The sequence below is a fragment of the Acinonyx jubatus genome, chromosome A1 (genome assembly GCF_027475565.1).
Source record: "Acinonyx jubatus isolate Ajub_Pintada_27869175 chromosome A1, VMU_Ajub_asm_v1.0, whole genome shotgun sequence".
NCBI classification, from domain to species: Eukaryota; Metazoa; Chordata; class Mammalia; order Carnivora; family Felidae; genus Acinonyx; species Acinonyx jubatus.
In genome coordinates this window covers 232,682,919-232,697,196 of record NC_069380.1, presented here as the reverse complement: position 1 = coordinate 232,697,196, position 14,278 = coordinate 232,682,919, and the positions used below count along the sequence as shown (strand labels likewise).

Genomic DNA, 14,278 nt, shown 5'->3' with positions numbered 1-14,278 from the left:
ACAGAGGGAAATTTTCTCAACATGGTAAGGAACACTCAAAAACAAACAAACAAAAATACCTAGCTTACATCATACTTAATGAGAAGCAACTAGATGATTTTCTCTTAAGATCAGGAACAAGGCAAGATGTCCCCTCTCACCATTTCTACTCAACATCGTACTACAACTCCTAACTAATTCAATAAGGAAAAGAAAATAAAAGATATACAGACTGAAAAGGAATAAAACTTTTTGTTCTGCCTGTGTTTATGCAGACAATCCCAGAAAGTCAACATTTGCAACAACAACAAGCCTCCTGGTAATAATAAGTAATCATCATTAGAGCTGCAAGATACCAGATTAACATACAAAACTCGATTGCTTTCCTATGTACCAACAATAAACAATTGGAACTTAAAACCCAATGACAATACAATTTACATTAAATATAACATGTATACATAAAAATATAACATGTACACATCCATCCTAATAAAATGTGTACAGAATTTACATTTAGAAAAGCACAAAAATCGTATTCATGAAATCAAAGAAAATCAAAGACCTCAACTTCACAGTGAAGGTAATTATCAACAAAACAAAAAGGCAACCTACTGAATGGGAGAAGATATTTGCAAGCGAGGCATCCAAGAAGGAGTGACTATCCAAACTATATAAAGAACTTATAGGACTCAACACTAAAAATAAATGCATAAATGCATAAATACATAAATGCATAATTAAATAAATAAATAAAAATGGGCAGAAGATCCAAATAGATATTTTTCTAAAGAAGACATTCAGATGAGCAACATGAAAAGATTCTCAGCATCAGTAATCATCAGGGAAATGCAACTTAAAACCATAAAGAAATATCGCTTTACATTTGCCAGAATGACTAAGATCAAAAACGTAAAAAATAACAGGTGTTGGCAAAGATGTGGAGAAAAGGGAACCCTGTGCACTGTTGGTGGGAATGCAAGTCTTTCTGGGGCGCCTGGGAGGCTCAGTCTGTTAAGCATCTGACTCTTGATCTCAGCTCAGATCATGATCTCATGGTTCATGAGTTCAAGCCTTGTGTTGGGGCTCTGTGCTGACAGCATGGAGCCTGCTTGAGATTATCTCTCTCTCCCTCTCTCTCTGCCCCTCCCCTGCTCATTCTCTCTCCCTCTCTCTCTCTCAAAACAAATACATAAACTTAAAAGAAAAAGTAACAGTCTTTCCAAAAAATGGTGCCAGAAAATTGGACATCCATACACAAAACGAAACAAAGCAAAACAAAACAAAACAGAAAAAGAAAAAAAGAGTCGTCACAGAACTTGCAGTTTTCATAAAATTTAACTCGAGATGCATCATTGACTTAAACATAAAATGAAAAGCTGCAACGCTCCCAGAAGCAGACATAGGAGAAAATCTAGTTGGCCTTTGGTGAGACACTGGGTGTTTAGACACAGGATCAAAACCATGGGTCTGTGAAAGGAAAAACAGAAACGTTCTGCTCTGTGAAACTTAACTGTTGGGAGATTGAAAAACGAATACACAGGCTGGGGAAAAATATGTGCAAAACCCATATTTGATAAAGAATTCTGTCCAAAATATACAAAGAACTCTTCAACTCAACAATAAGAAGACCAACAATCCAATTAAAAGTGTGCAAGAGGTCTGAAGAGATATCTTGCCCAAGAAGGCATGCATATGAAAAGACCTCCAACCTCAGATGTCATTAAGGAAGTGAAAATTAAACCAATGATGAGCTGCCATTGCACACCTATTAAAATGACTAGAATCAAACAAAACGAAACTGGCAAAACAAAATTGACAATAACAATTGCCCACAAGGAGGTGGAGTGGTTAGAACTCTCATTCACCGTTTATAAAATAATGTAACATGGTTTTCCATCTTGGAAACAGTTTCATAGTTTCTGCTAAAGCTCAATGTAGTCCTACCATGTCTTTAAGCAGTCGCATTCCTAGGTGTTTACCCAATGGAGCTAGAAATGTCCATATGCACAACACATGCAAAAGTTTTGTAGCAACATAATCTCCAAAACCTGGAAGCCACCAAGGTATCCTTCAATCAGTGAATGGAGAAACAGACTGGGATACACCCTTACAATGTGACATTATTCAGCAATAAGACAAAATGAGCTGTCAAGCCAGGAAAAAAACATGTAGGCCCCTTAAGTGCATATTGCCAAGTGGAAGAAGCCATACTGAAAAGGTTACACTATGTGATTCGGACTATATGAAATTCCAGAAAGGGCAAAACTGTAACTGAATTTTAAGCAGAGCACAAGTGGCCACGGTTTGGGGTTGTGGGTTGGGACGAATAGGTGATTCACAAGGGATTTTTAGAGCAGTGAAATTCTTCTGAATGATACTCTAATAAGGGGGGGGGGGTCCATTCCCCCTGGGCCTTTCAGGTTTTGTTTCCGTAAATTCCTGGTTCCAGGTTGTCAATGTTTCCACTGAGTTCTTATAAACATTGCATTATGGGAATGCTACCTATGAGGGAAGCCTATTTTTGTCTGTCATATGTTACATCATTGAAATGCCCTTTCCCTAGTCCACCACTCTTCTGTGACTTTTCAGAGTGCTCAGTTCAGAGTGAACATTTGCTATACAGAAAGCCTTCATCTTATTTTAATGCAGTGAATGTTATGGTTATTTTTCCCCACTTTCCTCTTTTTTATGCTTTATAGAAAAAAAAAAAAACCCAGGCACACACAGAGGACACACTGTATCTCCCAAAGCAACTTGAAGTTTTGTTTTGCTCATTTAGGTCTCTAATCTATCTGTAATTCAATTAATTTAATTTTCCATGTGGATAGCCAATTATCCCACTGGTTTTCAGGGACCTATCTGCCATGTGTTCCTTTCCTACATGAACATACAAGTGTGTGTTTGTGTTTCTGTTTCTGTACCTTCTACCCTGTCCGATTGGTTCATTTCTTCATCTCAGTTCCTACATGACATTAAATATCATAGCATTATCATTATTCTTGCTGTTTGATAAGGTGAGATCCTCCCTTTATGATTCCTCAGAACTCTCTTGGCCACTCTTAGGCTATTACTAAAAGTAAAGATGAAACTATCTAGTTTTGTAGAAAAATATGAAGCATTTGATGTAAATTTAATTACATGTATGATATAAATTAGAGAAAAAAATGATGTGCTTGCCCCCTCCATCATTTTGGGATGTCTATTGATTTGTCTTCTTTTATGTCTTTCAATAAAGTTTCATAGGCTCTAGAATGAAGCTCTTACATATTTGAGGGGTATATATATATATATATATATATATATATATATATAGTTGTTGCTATTTTGGGTGGGATTTTGAAAATTACATTTTGCAACTGGTTGTTGCTTATATTTAAGAGCATTATTGATTTTTTCTTCATTGATATTATATCCAACAATTTTCTGAGCTCTCCAATTAATTCCTACCGTTACCTCCAGATTTTTCTGCATTTTCCATGAAAATGAAGAATTCCATGAAGACAATCATATTATTTAAGAAAAAGCGCTCTTTTATATCTCACCTTCAATTGTTTTGCCTCAGAGTTCATATTAGAAGATTAATATAACTCACTTCAAGAGAAAAAATAATCCCTCAATCCATGCAAAAAAAGATAAAAGGGAAAAAAAAAACACCCCCATCAACCCACGAGGCTCCCTGGATTTCACACTTGGTAGGTTGGGACTAAGGAACACAGACACTGGGGTCAGGTCAGCAAACATATTTACCGTTTGGACAAATATGTAGACAAAGAATTTAAGTCCCACCTTGCCATTTTTGCCCAAAGTCACAGCTAGCAAGTCATGAAAACACACTTATGTTTGAATATGAATGGAGGCAACCTCTATTCCGCAGAAATGGAAATAAGTCCATTGGACCAGAGTCAGCAGCCACAGCCCAGGTACCCTGACATGACACCAGTGTGTCACTGTCAGGCTCGAACTGACCATGGCTATCGTTCCCTGGCCCATTTTCAGTTAAGAGCATTACTTTTCACTTCCCACTATAAATGTTTAAAGGACGCACAGCGTGCCAGTTGAAAATGTTGGCTATGACTTTGCTCCTTGAGCAAAGCTTACATCATGACTTGTGATGAGATCCAGCTACATGGGGCTTGGCTTCCAAACCCCACGCTGGCTCCATATCTGGCCAAGGAGGCAGCACAGAGAACATCCAAAATAGACCATGAGGCTGTTCTGAGGCTTTGCTGAACTGTGCTGTCATTATACTGTTCTTATTAAGTGTTTTGAGAAGATTGACATGGATTTGCATTTTATCTGAGAGCGTCCTGGTTTCATTAAAAATATCTAGTTTCTGTTCAATTTGTTGATATCTACTGGAAAATATGCCTCAGCCTAAAGGAGCAGTACAAAACCTCAGTCTGAGGATGAGTTGGAAAAGCAGGTTGCTGGTTTTTCTCTCATGTCAATCTTCCCCTATCCTTGACAAGGGACACCCCAATTTTTAGCTGGGCACATGATCGCACAGAACCAAAATCCTGTTTCCCCACCTTCCTCACAGTCAGAAGTAGCCATTTGTCTCTTTTCTGGATAATAGCGTGCAATCAAATGCTGTGCTTCTAGCACAACCTTCCTCACCTTTCAGATGCAACGGCCAGAGCTCAAGAAGTCATCTGGAAGTGGAAAGGTTCTACCAACAACGTCGTAGGGGAGGAAGAATGCACCTTACTTCCCCCAAATCGTGGATCTCTGGGATGTCCACCGCCAAACCCCTTTCTCATGTGAAAGAATTAAACTTATCTTTTTATCAAAATCACTATTATTTTGTGTCTTCTGTCACCGAGAGCCACACCGAATTCTCACCGCTACAGGTGTCCACCATAATGCAGGTGCTATCGTTTGTATTGGCAAAACGTTGACAACATTCCCTTTAAAGATGGGGCAAGTGTCGAAAGATAGAGCACAGCTCTGCTTGAAAAGCTTTCTTTTGGTGAACAGAGCCAAATCCCCAAAAGCTATTAGAATACTTTGCTTCGTGGTGTTATTGCCCTGACCTCACTTCCTGCGGTCTCTCTACTTGCGATCTCTGCTGTATGATAATAAAACCAAGGTGAGCCCTTCACCCCCACGCCTCACTCTAATCCCATCATGGATTCTCATCATCTTCAGGAAAACTTACCATCCCAGTTCCTCACCATAACGAAGACACATTCTCTTATGTCTCCGTGGTTTTGCACAACCTACCCTATCTGCATGAAACAATCAATCCCAGTTGACCTCTTTCCAAGACTCAGGGCTTAAAAAAAGTTTTAACGAGGATCACCCCATGCTGGGTTCTGCAATTCCTCTGCAGAATCAGACAAGCCTTCTCCACCTTCTTGAAAGTCCCCAGTGCAGAGACACCCTCTCTCTCCCAAGTTTCTATGTCTATGCAGAATGCTGTTATTTGCTGTGTGCCGATAAAAAAGTAACGGCAGGACGCTCCAGCCTCCACTTCTCCAGTACACGTGGAGTTTAATAAATCTACAGAACATCTGGAGTCCGGATGTTAAGTGAGATGGTCATGGGCAAGGGTCACTTGGGGGGACACTTGACCTTTTGCTTCTCTCTTGTCCCATTTTTCTCATCCCATTGCCTCATGGCATTCGTCTGCTGCCTCTCCCATAGGACTTTGCTGCCGAAAGTCATGTCTCTCTTGATTTCATCTTGACAAGCATGCTCCTTTCAAAGAATTCCTTTGAAAAAGAAACGTTAGAGTGAATACCATGTTATGTGTATCATTGTGCATGCCTGGCTCCTCCGAGGGCATAAAATTCCTCGAGGAAGTTTGATGTGCTTTATGACAACCACAGAGTGCCTAGTACATAGAAGGTGATCAATCAATATTGATTGGTGGAATAAATAAAAAACTTCGTTCTGTGGATTCATTCTGGATAATTCTTTCTGTAACGTAGCTCTTGATTTTGTTTTTATCCTTGTCCCATGCACCTTGTAGACCCAACAGAAATGGACGTACTTGAAGATGTCTCCTATGAAATAATCAACAAATACGCACATTCCTCTGGACTACACGGTAATTAACACAGTTCTTCATATGATTAGTACACATTGTATGTAAGCTAAGGTCCCCTGTAACTGACTGTCATTGTAACTGGACTGGAGCTAGAGTCATTGTATAATGAGAGAGAGAAAGAAAGCATGAGGAAAAAGGGAGGGAGAGAGAGGAAAAATAAGGAAGGAAGGAAGGAAGGAAGGAAGGAAGGAAGGAAGGAAGGAAGGATTTTTGCTGCTGCTAATTTTAATTTCATTTCTCTACTTGAAGACTGTCCTTTGCCTAGATATATATATATATATATGTACACATATGTGTATATATATATACATATATGTATATATATACAGACATATATACACATGTGTGTATATATACATATATGTATATATATACAGACATATATACATACGCACACATATGTGTATACACATATATGTATATATACAGACATATATACATATGTTCACATATGTATATATATATGTGTGTATATATATATATATATATACAGACATATATATATATATATATCTAGGTAAAGGACAGTCTTCAAGTAGAGAAATGAAATTAAAATTAGCAGCAGCAAAAATCCTTCCTTCCTTCCTTCCTTCCTTTCTTCTTTCTTTCCTTATATATATACATATATGCATATGTATATATGTGTGTGTATATATATATACACACACATATATACACACATATATATATGTGTGTGTGTATATATATATATATATATATATATATATAAATTTTTTTAGGACAAATTAGGTACCCACTGTGAGCGATGCAATATGCTAGAGGTTAATCCCTCCAAAAGACTGGGCTAGTGGATCATCTTTCTTCTCACAATTTCAAGTTATTTTATAGGACAGATGTGATAAACACTCAAATTTCTAGTTCAGTTCTCAATCGTAAATTTATTGACACATTCTAAAGTGTCCTCAGGTTAGCTCTGGTTTCCCTCTCCCCCCTGTCTTTATTAAAGAATAACTTTCAAACACCCACATGAACCACAGACATATACTGAGATGAAAGCTGGATGGTGGTCTACTTAGAAAAATAGATTGAAAATGGTTTTATGTGTCCTGAGAGGACAGGGATGATAAAGCAAATCTCTGATTGGAAGACTGTAGGACCAGAGAAAGAAAAGACATTTGCTCAGGAATATAGAGATTTCTTTATTTGTTTTCTCTTATTTTGAAACCCATTGTGTACATTAAGGTTTGCCTTGGAGACCCTTAACCTGTCAGGATTATAAATGATTATTGAGTTTGCTTATCAAATATGCAGTGCTGATTGGCTCGTCTGAATAACCACACGGATTTGGAGTTATGGTCGGAACCAGCTCTCACCTGACGGCTCCCAAATTGCCATCCCCAGAGCACCCCGGCTCTCACGACTGGTCTCGGGCTGCTCTGACTTCGGCGCTGCTCCAGGGGAGAGAAGCCACCGTCCTCTGTGCGTGGAGACCAGAGCACGCCGCGATGTGGGGTGGCTCCTCGGCTTTCTCCAACAGCTCGTGTGATTCGCTGCATCCCATCGGGTTGATTCACGCTTCCGACCATCGAGGACACCAAACGATCCCTCTGTGTGGCACTGGGATGGGGTGTCAAAAATGGAGCTGTCTCTTCCTGCAGGGCTCTGACTTGCTAATAAGTTAAACGAGTGAAGAGAGGGACTCGTGCTCTTTACCAGCTTTCTAAAAGCTTCCCCTGTCTGCCACAACACAGAAGCATATGTTGTGTTCGAAAGCTTTGCTTGCATACAACATTGTCTGTGATGAATGACGTACCGACATTAATTGCACCTGTACCTGTGTAGACGCCTAAGTCTATAGCTGTATTTGAATCCGCCTACGTCCGTATCCGCATCCCTATGTGTACCTGTGTCTGTGCCTACACCTGTTCCTGTATGTGTATGGATACCCGTGTCTCCATGTGTATCCCTGTGTGTCCCCATGTCTGTATCGGCATTTGTACCCACATCTGCATCTATAGCTATTTTATCATCCACACCTGTCTGCTTAGCCGAGCTAATTATACCCAACCGGACTGCGGGGATCCCTCTGCAGGGCACACATTCAGGAGATTGGAGAGCAGCTTTGGAGAGAAAACTGCTCCTACGATCCCGCCAAAAAAAAAGAGAGACAGAGAGAAACACCCAGGACACGTACTCATATCATCACATTTAAAAATCTAGCCAAATTTGCCCCCCTCTCTTATTTTTCCCCCAGAGGAGAGCCCAGCCCCGCCTTCCCCTGGCGCCTCAGCGGCAGCTGCTCTCACTCTCTTTCCGTTTCCTACATCCTTCCTCAAACCCTCTCTACGTCCCATTTTTATTGGTTTGTTTCAGTCCTGTGTGTACGTCCGTTTAAATAGAAATAGCACAGCCTTGCGAGTATCTGCGTGGCATGAAATTACAAGCAGGTGAGAGTTGAACAATTAATACTTCCTTTTTCTCCGCGGCGGCAGGAGCGGCGCCAATTTAATGCTGTTTAAGCTTATTATCTAATTGCATGCTTGCGCTAGCTTCAGAACCGGCCTGACATGAAGGCAGACGGGGGCTCTGTTCCCTCTGCAGCAGAATATTCAATTATTTGTTCTGACTCATGTAATTCCCTGTATTCCAAGCTTGTTAATGTCATTACAGAGCTGAAATAAAGTGATTACTCTTAATGAGTATTTATCCAATAGGTAATGCCGCTCCCTCACCCTCCAGCTGACAGTGGACGGACGAGCCTGGGTCCCTCGCCCCTACGCTCCCCTGCTCCAGAGGCGCCACCCCCCCCCCCCCACCCCATCTCTTGACTTTCCTGTCAGGGAGGCAACATCGCATTGCGGTGTTCTGTGAAATACTGTCAGATGATGGGGAAAAAATAAAAATCTTTAAAAAAAAAAAAAGGGAAAGGAAGAATTGCAACGTCCCCCGGCAGAGTTCCAGCTAATGACCACAGCTTCTACGCACTGGCAGGGATGACAGCTTGTGCTAAATGATAATGGCGTGCCTGCTGTTGGGTTTGCCCACTTATGTTATTTCTCTTGACATGGTTCTGGGGAAGGCCTAATTTTTTTGACATTTGACCATGCAAATTTGAGTCCTGATACATTATTCTGCATTTACATCCTCCCAGTGTTGCTGTTGAAAGTGTGCTACAAGCCGCAGGAGCTCAGCTAATAAAGGCCACCGAATGAAAGAAAGTTAAATATGAATGCAAGAGGGGGCCTAATGAAGGGCTGGCTTGTACATCTCAAAGATGACCTTCTAGAGACGAACGAGTGGAAAATCCTTTTTAAAGCAAATGGTGAAGAATGTAACATCCATTTTTTTTTTCTAGAGTATTTTTAAAGGTTTTCAAATATATACTAACGGAAGAGAAAAAAAGACCCCATTATATATAACATGGACGTTTTTATACTCAGCTTATCAGGTAGTGCTATTAACCAATTTCTTGGTGGTGCCGGCTTCTCAAACCCTGAAATGCCTGATTCTGCGGGAGGCATCTTGATTGCCAGGCCTACTGATAGATCCTGTCTAAATTTACTAAGTATTTCCACATCCTCAAATGCCGTGCCTTTCGGGTCTCAGAGAACCCTTCCCTATTACGGATTTCTGTGTGTTTTGGAGCAAACCAAAATATATCCTACATTGTCCTAATCCCTGGGCCAAAATGAGAGACTGATTTAATAAAAATGAGATAAAAATAACTAAATAGTAATTAATAATAGTATTAAATAATAATATACTAAACGGACTGAAGAATTACTAAAAATAAGCACCTAATCCTGATAATGATAAAATGAGTATTCACAAGTTTTATTTTGTCCATCAACATTAACGTAGGTATTTTTAAATGCCCTTCTACTCTACAATGTTTGCGGAAACAAAAAAAGTAACTGCTTACTACTTGCCTATATTTATGTTTTTATTTTAGTAATCATTCACTTCACTAAATTGGCATTTCTTCATACATTTTGAAATGCTTATTGTGAAGAGTCTCTCTGGTCATTAAATGTATTAAAAGATATCATTTAATAAGAAGGAGTAGTTGCGATTTGATAAGTATTAAGAACAATCCAGAGAATTGTTTGTAATTATGGAATAGACAACATTTTTCTCTTTTTGTCCCTTCCTCTCTCCCTTCCTTCACCCTCCTATTCTTTTCCCTTCCTTTTTGTCTTCTTTTTTTCCCATTTCTGAGTACCCATTATATTTTTAAGCACTCACTCTGCTTCTCTATCTACCCATCACAAAGTGGATCTGAGCAGTGCACAAAAATAAATAAGACAGAGTGTCTGAACATAAGACTCTTGAAATGAGGAGTGATTAAGCAAAAATAGGAAGATGCAAAAAAAAAAATCCTTTGCTTAAAAAAAAATGTTCTTATTACCAGGAGGTTAAACCACCTACTTGAGATCAAAGGTAGAAAATGTAGCTGTCAATTTGATTTCTATGAAGGGGCTGTTTTCCTTCAAGCTTTCCAAGATGCTCTCACATCTGATTCTGTGCTTAAGTTGTTATTATTGGCTGAGCAGTACGGTTCTAATCCCTTACCTTCTCCCTGCTTTCGTCTTCTGGAACGGAGACTAGACTAGAAGTGGCTGTAACAGCTGCACACTCCATTTGCTCTTGTACTTGGGAGAGGATCAGGTGGCAAAGCCTGAGATTCCACCACCGGGCAACCTCCACACACCCCATCAGCCACAACCCCGGGTCCAAAAGCACCGTGTACGTTCTGAGACACGGGCTAGAACGCGTACCAAACGCAGACCCTTGGTTCAAAGGACGAGACGGATAACAGCACTTTTAAGAGGGCTTCCCATCACCTTCGGAGTCAGGGAAACATAGCAGAGTCCACAAACAGGGTCAGCGTACATTCTGTTTCTGTCAGAAACATTGCAAGACAGAATTTAGAATCTAGTTTTAAAAATGCACTTTGCATCTGTGTTTTTTAATTTACGTTTTCAAAGATGAAGAGTAAGTAAGTAAGTGACATTGTAATAACCAGAGTTGTCGTTACTGTTGTTGTTGTTGTTGTTGTTGTTGTTTTCAAAAACATAGATAAAGCAGCTCAAAAGCTGGCTTTCCTGTCTGAGGAACATAACGTGAAATGCCCTTCCTCACACAACAATTAGGATGTAGTCTTTTTGGAGAGCAATTATGGAGACAGACATCAAAATCTCCCTTCCATCATCCATACCCATCACACTAAGTTCCTATAAAACTATCTGGGCTATGTTGGCACTCCATAAAGCAAGCCCCCATTGTCTGGAGGGTCTACAGGATTAAGCTAGAAAACAGGTGGCACCGTGAGCCAGTAACAGCCACACATGGCCTCCAGAGGCTGCTACAGACGTCTCCGAAACTTCTCCAGTGAGTCAGTGTGTTAGTCACCTCTTGCTGGGTAACATTAATGCCACACCCACAGTGGCTTAAAGAAACACGCTTCTTAGCTTATAGTTCCTGTGGATCACAAGTCTGGGCACAGATTAGCTGGGGGTCCTGTCCAGGGTCTCAGGAAGCTGCAGTCCAGGTGTAACCCAAGTCTCAGACCTAATCAAAGGCTCTACTGGGGAGGAAGCCACAGCGAAGCTCCCTTAGGTTAATGTAGAATTTGGTCTCTTGGCAGCTGTAGGACTGAGGGCTTCAGGCTGTTTGTTCTCTGGGTGTCAACCTGTGCTCTCAGCCAACCCCAGTTCCTTGCCAGGTGCCTCCCCTGTGGCAGCTTCCTCCTTCACAGACAGCAAGGGAGAGAGACAGCCACACTCAAGCAAGGTGGCACCAAAATATTGGGTGACCCTGTCATGTCATTATGTGCACATAGTCATGCATATCTCGTTACCTTTGCCACATTCTGTTAGTGAGAGGTAATTCCCAGGCTCTGCCATCCTCAAGGGAAGGGAATTACACAGAGGCAGGAATACCAGGAGGTTGGGGTCATGGGATTCAGGACAGCCTGCATTCACTTATTCACTGAATCTCAGTGAGTGGCTACTAGGTATTAGGCAGGCAATGTTCTTGGCAAGGAAGACATGTCAATGAACAGAACAGTCATAGGGGCTTAAATTAGAAAGGAGAGAAAAGACAATAAAGGAATAAACAATAAACTATTTCTCATACTGATAACTGCTGTGGAGGTTAAAAACAAAGAGGAGTAGAAAAAGAAGGGAGAGGAGGAGGAAATGAGGAAGGAGGGTGGTAAGAAAGGAAGGGAGAAAACGTAGTGTGAGAGAAAACCCCAGGGGCAGGTCCTTACGTTGGGATGTTAGAGAAGGTCTCCCTGAGATAGCGACATTTGAGCTATGTCATACATGACCTTACAAGGACACAACCTTGCAAGGACCTTGTGTGTGATAGAGTTTTCCAGTTGGAGTCATAGCAAACACAAAGGGAAGAGCAAAAAAGATGGAATGCGACTAGAGGCCCTCGTGAGCAACAGTTATACAAAAAGATATGAAAGGGGCAGGTGGGAGCTGGTAAGATACAGAAGCTAAGGTGAGGGGTTCGGACTTAATTCTAAGGGCAACAAGGAGCCACTGGAGGGATTGGCCTTTGACAGGCACAGAGATCATTCATCCATCGTGCAAGGTTGGAAGGTAACGCTACTCCTAGATGCAGGTTGGCTGTTATGTTTGGTGGCAAAATAGCAAGCGAAGTCAGTCTGGTGGCACCAGTGTTCTTAAATACAAATCAGGAAAGGTCATCGGCCCAGAGTGAGATGTTTTACAATGCTGAGAGGGAGGTCCATAATTGTCAGCTAGTGATAGAATATGTTCCTTGAAAGGAGTTGATTTTCTAAGAAACATTTATTATTACAGCAGTTGTATACGTGAATCATAGAAAGCTACAGAGTACAGACAAGCAAAAGTTAAACATATTATAAAGTCATCCCCTCACTAGCCAGAGATCACCACTAACCTTTCAGACCTTCTTCCATATAGGGCTCTGTACACAGGTGCACACACACACACACACACACACACACACACACACATTGGTATTTAAATCAAAATGGGGTCTTACAGCTCACAGTGCATACTCTTGTGAAATTCTTGGTATATTTTTTCAAGGATAGTCTTTTAGCTTTTAAAACCCAGATTATATTTAACTTTTTCTAATTGAGTTTAAAGACACTATTTCCATCTAATTTGTCAGAATCTAGGACATGTTTTACAGTGTTATTTCCCATTAGTCTTTATACGTATAGGATACTGATTGTTAAAGAAACTTAGGCCAATGTTCTGTAGAAAAAGCCACTATTTTAATTTGTTTCTGCTTCCTTCTGGGCTCAATTAATTTGTTTTTCATCCCCATATTTTCATAAACTGAAAACTAAATCTACACGCTTAGAGTTAATTATTGCTTTATAGGACAAAACAGTGGTGGTATTAAATTCTTGATGTTGAATCCCAACAAGAGACACATACTATTCATGTTAACCACCAAGTTAGGGTGGTGACAGCCTCATCCCTCCATTGTACACTTTCCATTTGAGAGAGGGGACATCACACAAATGCCCGGTGTCCTTGTCGGCTCAGACAGCCATAACTAAAATACCACAGACCCCACAGACTGGGTGGCCTACGTGACAGAAATTTACCTTATCACAGTTCTGGAGATTAGAAGTCCAGGACCAAACTCCTGGCTGATGTCTCTTCTTATAATGACAATGATCCCATCAGATCAGGGCCCCATCTTTGTGACCTCACTTGACCTCAGTGACTACCTTGAAGGACCTAGCTCCAGGTACAGCCACACTGGGAGCTAGGGCTCCAGCATGTGAATTCCAGTCCAGAGCACCAAGTTACCATCATCTGTTCACCTAAGCATTTCATCAACAATTCATAATAATTGTCTCCAATCAACACTTTAATTTGCACTTCTGAAATATTTTTAACGTTTGTCATTCTTATCATATTTATTATCTGGAGGTTTTTTAAGAACAGTTAACTTATAAAATGTCCTTGTTTTTTAGTTTATTTATTTATTGAGAGAGAGAGAGAGAGAGAGAGAGAGAGAGAGAGAGAGAATCCCAAGCAGGCTCTGCACTGCCAGCATGGAACCCAATGAGGGGCCTGAATCCATGAACTGTGTGATCACGACCTGAGCCAAAACCAAATGTCGGATGCTTAGCCAACTGAGCCACCCGGGTACCCCAAAATGTCCTTGGTTTTAATGAGAAACTAAGGAATTGCACTGCAGGGAAAAGCAATGTCTCTAAGCTTAAGAATACCATGCTCTACTTCCCTAGTCCTGCCAGGCCAT

The 14,278-nt window shown here is 40.7% G+C and overlaps 1 long non-coding RNA gene across 1 annotated transcript; it reads right to left on the bottom strand.

The window, feature by feature from the left end:
• Positions 1-7,245: 7,245 nt before the first annotated feature.
• LOC128311739 (uncharacterized) lies at positions 7,246-13,668 on the bottom strand. The gene is made up of 3 exons (XR_008290265.1): positions 13,614-13,668; positions 10,568-10,897; positions 7,246-7,612 (listed from the first exon to the last, which is right to left on the bottom strand). It is a non-coding gene; the product is annotated as an uncharacterized LOC128311739 (long non-coding RNA).
• Between the last annotated feature and the right edge of the window lie 610 nt (positions 13,669-14,278).